This window comes from Otolemur garnettii, unplaced genomic scaffold, assembly GCF_000181295.1.
Source record: "Otolemur garnettii isolate 467f Iridium unplaced genomic scaffold, OtoGar3 scaffold00001, whole genome shotgun sequence".
Lineage (NCBI taxonomy): Eukaryota > Metazoa > Chordata > Mammalia > Primates > Galagidae > Otolemur > Otolemur garnettii.
In genome coordinates, this window is record NW_003852396.1 from 58,516,459 (window position 1) to 58,526,047 (window position 9,589).

General features: G+C 32.9%; 1 protein-coding gene across 2 annotated transcripts in view; it reads right to left on the bottom strand.

Annotated features, from left to right (window-relative positions):
- The window catches only part of IMMP1L (inner mitochondrial membrane peptidase subunit 1), a 93,713-nt gene that overhangs the window by 49,920 nt on the left and 34,204 nt on the right, over positions 1 to 9,589 (bottom strand). For both annotated transcript variants that reach the window (XM_023508088.1, XM_003781207.3), the window contains exon 2: positions 8,602 to 8,711. The gene's annotated coding sequence lies outside the window, so the exon portion shown is untranslated. The remainder of the gene's footprint in view (positions 1 to 8,601; positions 8,712 to 9,589) is intronic.

Genomic DNA, 9,589 nt, shown 5'->3' on the forward strand with positions numbered 1-9,589 from the left:
TCACCACAGCTAGGGAAAACCTCCTTGTGATCTCTGGTTTCTGTTCAGCAGATGACAGCCAAATAATATGTTGATTATTCTGTTTGTGCTGCTAAGCTTGTAAGATGGAATAAAAGCGATATGATCTATTGTGAACCCAATGCTAATGTGTTGCTCCACTCATAAATAATATACTGAATTTATTTTGAAACTATCTTTTATCTGAATTTCAGTTTTTAAATGCATGAATTAAAATAAAAGCCAGGATAAAATAATATTTAATTTGATGCTTTAAACTAAAAAATGTAGTTGACAGTTGAAAAATATCTAAATGCTTAGTGAACAGTCAAATACAATCATCTTTCTTTAATTTCAGCACTGTGTTCAGAGACAAAATACATTTTAAAATAGGCAATTATTCTCATTATGAAATATAAATATAAAATTAAGTAATACAATAGTAAGTTAATAATATACATTATTGACAAGTTAAAAGAAAATATCAGAGTATATAAAAACACTTTTCTAAAATACAAATAATAGCCCAGAATCAGGACATACAGTGAAAATATTTCTGAACAATAAAAAGTATAATTGAAGGCTTTCATAGGTGCTCATAACTTGTACACGAATGATCACAAGAAATCCTACTTAAAATAATTTTTAAATGCTTCTAAAAATAGCATTGTACATTGATTTGGTGACAAAAGTTAAAACTTAATTTTTCTCTCAATTGCAAACAATGTTTATTTAATATCCTGAGCTTTAACAGAGTGACTTACGCTCAGATGAGTAACTGGGATTGTATCTGTGAATGCTGTGCAAAATTTTATGTTTCATGAATACACACATTTATGACTACTACTATAGTTAAAAATGTTAACTATCATAACATTTAATTTTCTTACTCCAGAAATTCCTCCCTGAATACTCTGGTGGATTCTCCTTAGGCACAAACAAACAAAGCAGTACATAAAAGTGCATATAAGGTAAACATAGATAAACACATTCTTTCCTTAAGAGGATATTTTACAGAAAGTATGTAACTACAGTCATTAATCTGAGTTCACCTCTTTTTTCATTGTATATAGATGTAGATTCCTGAGTTCAAAAAGGACCACAAAACTGCCTAACATGAAAATGTAGGCTAAAATTATAAATCCAGTAGGTAAAATGAAAATTACTTTTAGAGAGAAACTTAGAAGATGAAGTATCCCTGAAGTAGACAAATATTTCTTAAACAAGGACGGCACCTGTGGCTCAAAGGAGTAGGGTGCCGGCCCCATATGCTGAAGGTGGAAGGTTCAAACCCAGCCCCGGCCAAAAACTGCAAAAAAATATATATATGTACATATCTCTTAAACAAGAAGTAAAAAGCACCAAACATAAACAATAAACTAGACCACTGTAAAATCATAAACTCTGTCTGTCAAAAGCACTATTAAGAAATTGAAAAGGCAAACATCATAGTGGGAAAAACAGTTGTGATACCTAGATTCAATAAAGATTCATATTGAAAAACCGATAAAAAACCTTCTACAAATTAAAGAAAATGACAATCTAATAGAAAAGAGAGAGAAAGACGTGAACAGGCATTTCACAAAATAGAATTACCATATAATCAATATACATTATGAAAAATCATCCAGGAACTTCATTAATCATCAGGGAACTATAAAGTAAAACCTAACAATTTAACATAACCACTTTATACCCACTAGAAGAGGAAAAATGAAAAAAATAGAGGAAAAAACAAGTGTTGGTAAATACATGGAGCAACTAGAATGCGCACATACTATAAATGTAAACTGGTACTACAATTTTAGAAAACTGTTTAGCAGTATTAATTAAAACTAGACACATACATACTTATGATCAAGTAATTTTGCTCCTGGACATATCACCAAAAGAAACATGTACATACGTTACTCAAGAAATATGTACTAGAATGTTTATAGTAGCATTATATGGAAACCACCCAAATGTCCACTTGTAGAATGGACAAATATTAGTTGTGACATATTCACAACTACACGTAACAATGAAATTGAACAAAATACAACCACATGCAACAATGTATATTAATCTTAAAATGCTAAACAAAGAAAATCAGACACACAAAAATTATACTGTATAATTCTATATAAAAAATACAAAACAAGCAAAACTAATCTCTAATTAAATCACTAATCTCTAGTGATTATCTTTGTGCAGGATAGGAAGGTGACTGGAAGACAGTACAAAGGATAGTATCTCTGAAGTGCTGATAACGTTCTTTTATTTTATTTGGGTGGTGGTCACATAGATGTGTTAGGTTAATGAAAAATATATCAAGTCATTCACTTATAATACATGCCTTTTCTGTATCTGTAGCTTTCTTTAGAGAAAGCAGTTTTGTATACAGATATAGAAAGGTAGTAAAAATCTACCTTTAGGAAATTTAGGAACAACATGTACAACTGAGAGTTCTTATAGGATCTATTGGAGTACATCAAATTTTGAACTCCATAGCACAGTTTCTTGACCTTTTTTTTTTCAGACAGAGCTTCAAGCTGTGCCCCTGGGTAGAGTGCCTTGGCATCACAGCTCACAGCAACCTCCAACTCCTGGGCTCAAGTGAGTCTCCTGCCTCAGCCTCCTAAGTAGCTGGGACCACAGGCGCCCGCCACAACACCCGGCTATTTTTTGGTTGCAGTAGTCATTGTTGTTTGGTGGCCCAGGCTAGATTTAAACCCGCCACCTTAGGTGTATGTGGCTGGGGCCTTAGTCGCTTGAGCCACAGGCGCTGAGCCAGTTTCTTGACCCTCGTAAAGGAGAAGAGTCATTTACCCTATAATCTCCCTCTGCCTCTTAATCATATTTTCAGAGCTTCCTGGTCTTTGCACAGAGAGTAACTGCTTCTTCTATCAGACTAGAGCTTTTAAAATAGTCTCAGGACTGAAAAATGTATCTTTTTGTAGGAAACTTAAGTAATATGTAAGATATGACAGTATAAAGAACATGTGCTTGGGTGGCGCCTGTGCCTCAGTGAGTAGGGCACTGGCCCCATATACCGAGGGTGGCAGGTTCAAACCTAGCCCGACCAAACTGCCAACAACAGCAAAAAAAAAAAAAATAGGCAGGCGTTGTGGTGGGCACCTGTAGTCCCAGCTACTCAGGAGGCTGAGGCAAGTGAATCGCCTAAGCCCAAGAGCTGGAGATTACTGTGAGCTGTAATGCCAGGGCACTCTACCAGGCAACAAAGTGAAACTCTGTCTCTAAAAATAAAAAGAGCATGTGCTTGCCATTTTCTTCCTTGCCTCCAAATTTCATGAGTTTTTGTTTATTAATCATGAAAACTTATTAATAGGTTTTCCTTAAAAACATTCATTTTATTTTTCCAATGAAGTTAGAGAAAATATAAGTTGCTCTTTAATATCAATATCATACAAATCAAATGAAACTTCATGATAATCTGATGATAATCTAAAATATACATTTGATATATGCCACTTAAATATTTTCCCTTACTTCTGTGTTGGAATCAATACATGATTTTACAATATCCTTTTTCTCATATTGAAAATATGCTAATTTAAAGAAGTAAGCTAAGAAAGATGATCCAAGGACTACAGAGTTCATTTTTCATTGTATAACAAGTATCATCTATTGCTTACTATCTACTATGTTCTACAGATAAAATAATAAAAATGGCTAATTTTGTGGTAAAAATAAAAAAGCAAGCTTAGCCCTTTCACTCTCATTTGATTTACAAATAAAATAATATTATTTTTAATTAGTAATATATTAACATATTCAAATGGTTAAAGATCTAAATGATACACAGTAAAAATTCCATCCACCCTGTTTTCCTCTAACCTTCACACAGGATTTGAATTTTTTATGTTCTTCCAGATTTTATTCATGTAAGCATAAGCAAATACAAATGTGCAATTTTATTCCCCTCTTCCTAAGTAGTTTACCATGTTTTTTTCCAAATAACAACATATATGAGAAAGCTTTCCAAATCTGTACATAGAAAACATGTTTAACAGCTGTAGAGTATTTCACTGTATAAATACGCCTCAGTTCATTCAACCAGCCACCCTACTGATACACATTAGGGAATTTCCAATCTTTTCCTACCACAAACAAAGTTATAACGAACAATTTTGTAAGTACATAAGAATTTCTGTGATAAAATTTCCAGAATTGGTACTATGACAACAGGAAAATGCATAGGTCTTTTTCTAGAAATTGCCAAATAGCTTTCCCTGGAGTTTCATTATTTTTTCCCTTCCACCCTATAAGCATCTCAAATTTATTCTGGAAAAAGCCATTCTTCTTTTTGAGCCTTCAAAAAGTCTGTCCATAAGGCAATTTTCAAAGATGTGCTGTCTGCGATAAACCACATGAAGCTCTTATTTATTTTGCCCAAATGCAAACATAAAATTTGTTGCCTAAAAATATGTTAACTTAGTATGCTTAAAAGCAAATAAATTTTCAAATTAAAGAAACTCCTCAACACAGCAAATCATCATTTTGACACCTACATGTGCTAGGGTAGCAATTGTCTATCTGTCTTCCCAATATCTTCTGTGATCTAAAGACAAATACACTCTCTACTCCACTTTTGTTTTGTTTTAAATTCACATTTAATACTTTATAATTGGGTAAGCAGTCAAATGCCCCTACCTTTTTTCCTTTCTTTCTTTTTTTTGGACACAAGGTCTCATTCTGTTGCCCAGGCTAGAGTGCAGTGGCATGATCATAGCTCACTAGATCTCAAACACCAAGGCTCAAGTGATCCTCCTGCCTCAGCCTCCATACTAGGCTGAGACTATAGGAGTATGCCACCATGCCCCACTAATGTTTCTATTTTTTTGTAGAGAGAGGGTCTCACTATGTTGCTAAGGATGGCTCCTGGCCTTGAGTAATACTCCTGCCTCAGCCTCCCAAAGTACTAGGATTATAGGCATGAGCCACAGCACCTGGATGAAATTCACTTTTAAAAGAATGTTTTCTTGAAATATTTAAATGTTTTCCTGAAATCAAATCTGTCTAACTTCTATACTTATGTTTCTTTAAAAGCTACAACTTCAGGTAGCACCCATAGCTCAGTGGGTATGGTGCCAGCCACATACACCAATGCAAGTCAGGTTCAAACCTAGCCCAGGTTAGCTAAACAACAATGACAACTGCAACAAAAAAATAGCCAGATGTTGTGGCAAGAGCCTGTAGTCCCAGCTACTCAGGAGGCTGAAGCAAAAGAATCACTTAATCCCAAGAGTTTGAGGTTGCTGTGAGCTGTGGCACTCTATGGAGGGCAACAAAGTGAGAGTCTGTCTCAAAAAAATAAAAAAAAATTTAAAAAGCTACAACTTCAAAGGTGATTCAATCTTTATGCCTGTCATTTTCAAAAGGCAGTGTCACCTAATACACTATTTTTATTTTAATGCTCATCCTATCAAATATTTAATCTTAGAAAACAAACACTTAAATCCATTGCACTTTCTATTTGAAGTAATCCTTGAATAAATCCATACCATTCAAAAGAGTATGACTATAATGGTTTTGTTAGAAAACATGTAAATGATCATTTTTATTCCCCAAATAAGGACACACCAGTATATACATAACCTATATTGCATTTTAGTAGTACAGAAATCAATAATGATATGATCTCAATACCCTGAAACAATGGCAAAACTAGTTCCTGACACCAAAATAAAATTTCAAAAACTGTCTCCATACTATGCCCCTGGAATCAGTAGATGGGGGAAGAACCATACTTAAGATTTCATCTAAGTAATATATAATGTTAGGCAAATGCTTTTGTTTCAAATATAAGTTAATAGAATATACTGACAACAAAAGGCAAGAATTACCTAAGAAAAGTAAAATAAAACAAAACAAATCACAGTAGCTCTAAAGACACAAAAGCTTATCAGGCTAGGACAATTTAAGAGAAAACAGTCCAACTAGAGTAACAGTTCTGAGGCAATCACTTTAATTCCATAAAATGATTAATGTTCACAATGACAACTCTGAGGCATTAAAAAAAAAGCCCTAAAATATATTCTGTTTAAGAGATGTAAATATTTCCAATGAATGAGGAAGCACTCAAATTCAAATTTCTCACGTTAAAATTAGTATATATCATGTATATATATGTATATATTAGTATATACCATTAGTATATACCATTCGAAAGATGAACTGTGATAAGGTACAATAACGTTTTGGGTGCTTTACTCAACTAACTTCCTGTGCTAAGCCAGTTCTTGGTTAGTTCCTGAAAGAATTATCTGTTAATTTCTGAAAGCTATCAATCATTCAGCCAAATTTCCACTTAAATGACTGGAAACAAGCGAGAATATGTCCTGATTTCACTTTGTTTACTTTAAGTTGTGAGTGCCAAGTAGACAGGTTAGTCTGGTTGCTAGCTCTAACTTGTAACTGACCTTGTTTAAGTGACTCAATCTCTCTAGCCTTCCTCATTTCTTTATCAGTAAAGTGAAAGAATTATAGAAAGTATAACTTGTTAATAAACAGAGTTACTTCATTAGTCCTCTATCTATACCTACACTATATTTAGATCTAGATCTATCTATATATAGTCTATATTTAAACTATCTCAAACTATATGTCACTTTACTGTCTATTTAAGGTAAAAGAAATTATAATCACTTCAGAGTTTTTTCTAACATAATATTTGATACTACAGTGATATAACAAATTTCTCATGCAGTCATGTAAATTCACTTAAAATACCACTATACTCAATTGCCTTGTGATATTAAATATTTTCTAACCTAAAAATAAATTGCTTGCCACCTGACAGATTAAAAAATATTTATATAACCAGGATATTTGTATAAACACATTCATGGCAATATCACATATAATAACCAAACACCAGAAACAACCCAACCATCTACTAACAGTAGAATGGATGACTAAATTCTGGGATGTTGGGGGTGGTGCCTGTGGTTCAAGGAGTATGGCGCCAGCCCCACATACCGGGAGTGATGGGTTCAAGCCCGGCCCTTGCCAAAAAAAAAAAAAAATTCTGGGATGTTTATTTCAAAGGAATAATATATTATCATGAAAATGAATACAATAAGACTATATGCAATTACAAGGATACTCAATATAATGTTGAGTAAAGGAGGAAGGAATTCACAGGGTTAAGAATACACATAAAATTGAAAAAATTATATAGAGAATAATGTTCTGTGGTTGTGTGGATATTTGCTATATATTTAATATACAATTATTCATTGTATTATACATTTATGTTTCTATATCATGTTACATTTTATAACAAAAAAGTTGAAAATTATGTAATTTCTGAACTAATACTAATATACTGTTATAGAGAAGAAAGTGTTCTTTTTACTAACAATTTTATTTTCTTGGTCTACATTTCTTCTTTTTGTTGTAATATTTTAATAATAAAGAAATAAGTTTCTAAGCCTAATTGTCTACAAACCTAATTAAGAGTAGATTTCACAGGCTTTCCCAATGGCTATAAAATAAAAACAAAACACACACACAAAATAAAAGTCTTTTAAAGAGTGTAAGATCAGTTATCTTGTTAGATCTCCATTTAGCCACTCAATGTCATTTCTGTCATTTTTTCTTCTTCACAAGAAAATGTATGCTTACTTAAAAAAAATCCAAAAGACATTCAGGTAATAACTGTATACATGCTGTATTTCAGAAATTAGAATATTTTAGCTCAAAGGTAGGAGGACATACCATTTTAACTCTCACATATTATAAAACAATTTTGGGAGCACCTGTATACACATATAATGTGAAAAACCATGATAGATGAGTCACAGACACTATAGTTAAAGTCCACCCAGTGTCATTCTGTTTAAGTAAGATTCAATGTGTATACTAGAAAACATAATAGCTAGATTATAGGATAGGTACACAAAACAAGTCACATTTAAAGTACACTGTACATGTGATCCTAGCTCTCTGGGAGGCTGAGGCAGGTGTATTGCTTCAGCTCAGGAGTTCAAGACCTGCCTGAGCAAGAGCAAGACCTTGTCTCTAAAAAAGATAAAAAAATCAGAAAAAAAATAACATGCGCTATATAAAATATAACATAGGATGATTCATTCAAAATATATGCAACAATGTTTAATGTAAGTTATACTAGAGTGGTTTTAAATATTCCCTTTGGGAAAACAAAGTACAGAGAATTGAAATTATTTTCAAAGACATAATAGTAAGAGTAAATAGACTTACATCCCCAAAACCACACAATTTAGGAAATCCTAAAAAGGCCTCCACCTATTATTACCCTTCAAAGTATGTTTGTTATAACTTTTAGATGGCACTAAACAGGAAACAGAAGATGAAATTTATAAGTAAGACTTTCATCAGGCTCTAGATACCTACATGGTAATAGCACAGCACCATTATAACAGTTGTTTTTGTTGCACACTGGTTGGTTTTTTGTGAATTCAGCCAAGGAGGGTCCAGCTAATCAATTATCTGCCTATCTACTAAGTGCTAACTTTGGAAAATTACACTGTGTCCAGCAGAGAGCAGCATTGCAACAATCATAAGACTTTACATGAACATGAAACTGACAAAAGAAAAAGGAGGAAAAAGCTCACTTACCATAGGTCTGTTCTACAAAACATTCAATTTTTACAGAAGTCGCAAGGCTTCAAGAAAAAAATCTAAAGCACGTCTCAAAGCATATGTGGGTGATCCATGATTTCAGATTCCTAAAGAAGGAAATCAAAATTATGTTAGGTGAAGGCTTTTCTCAACCATGATGAGTTGAATTAGCACATGACTTAAATGTCTCTCAGTTGTAAAGAAGCATTCTCCTCTTAGTGGGGCAATAGGATGTCAAATTCAGATATTCAATGACACTTTGGATACAACAATCTAAAAAACTCAAGCATATTAAAGTCATTTATCCACTAGAGAATATAAGTAGAAGAACAAATTGGGTAACATAATGGATTATAAAATATCAACCTAGAAAAAAACATGATCATGAAGTTAAAGGAATTGATAAGACAGTTCTGACACATTAAACTCTTCCAGACCTAAAAAATTTGCAAGCAACAGAGAGGATATGAACATTTACAAGTCAGGGTGAATATTTAAGGTTAATTTTAAGAATGAAAAAGTAGTAGAGATAGTATAATACACGTGTTTAAGACTGATTAATCAGATATTTACAGCATATGAGAAAGGCACACAATAATGTAGAAAAACTTCATGGCCAGTTACAATATGACAAAGGCAAAACAATATATTATGTTAACTGACTTGGATGTCAAAACCTGCCTCATATTCAACCTTAAAAATTCTGTCAGTTCTTCTGACTGAGAATAAAAATGTTTTATAGCCGCTTTTATTGTTAATGTTAAACAGTTTGTTAAACAGCAAATGTTAAACAGTTTGCTTTGTATGGATTCTCATGTGACTTTTCAATGTCTACATTACAAACAAAATTACCACTGTGAACATAATATGGAAATATAAAATTACATAAAAAGTGTAGGGAAAACACTCGAAGAAACCAGCCTGGGTGAACATTTTATGAGGAGAACACCCCAGGCAATTGAAGCAACATCAAAAATACACTATT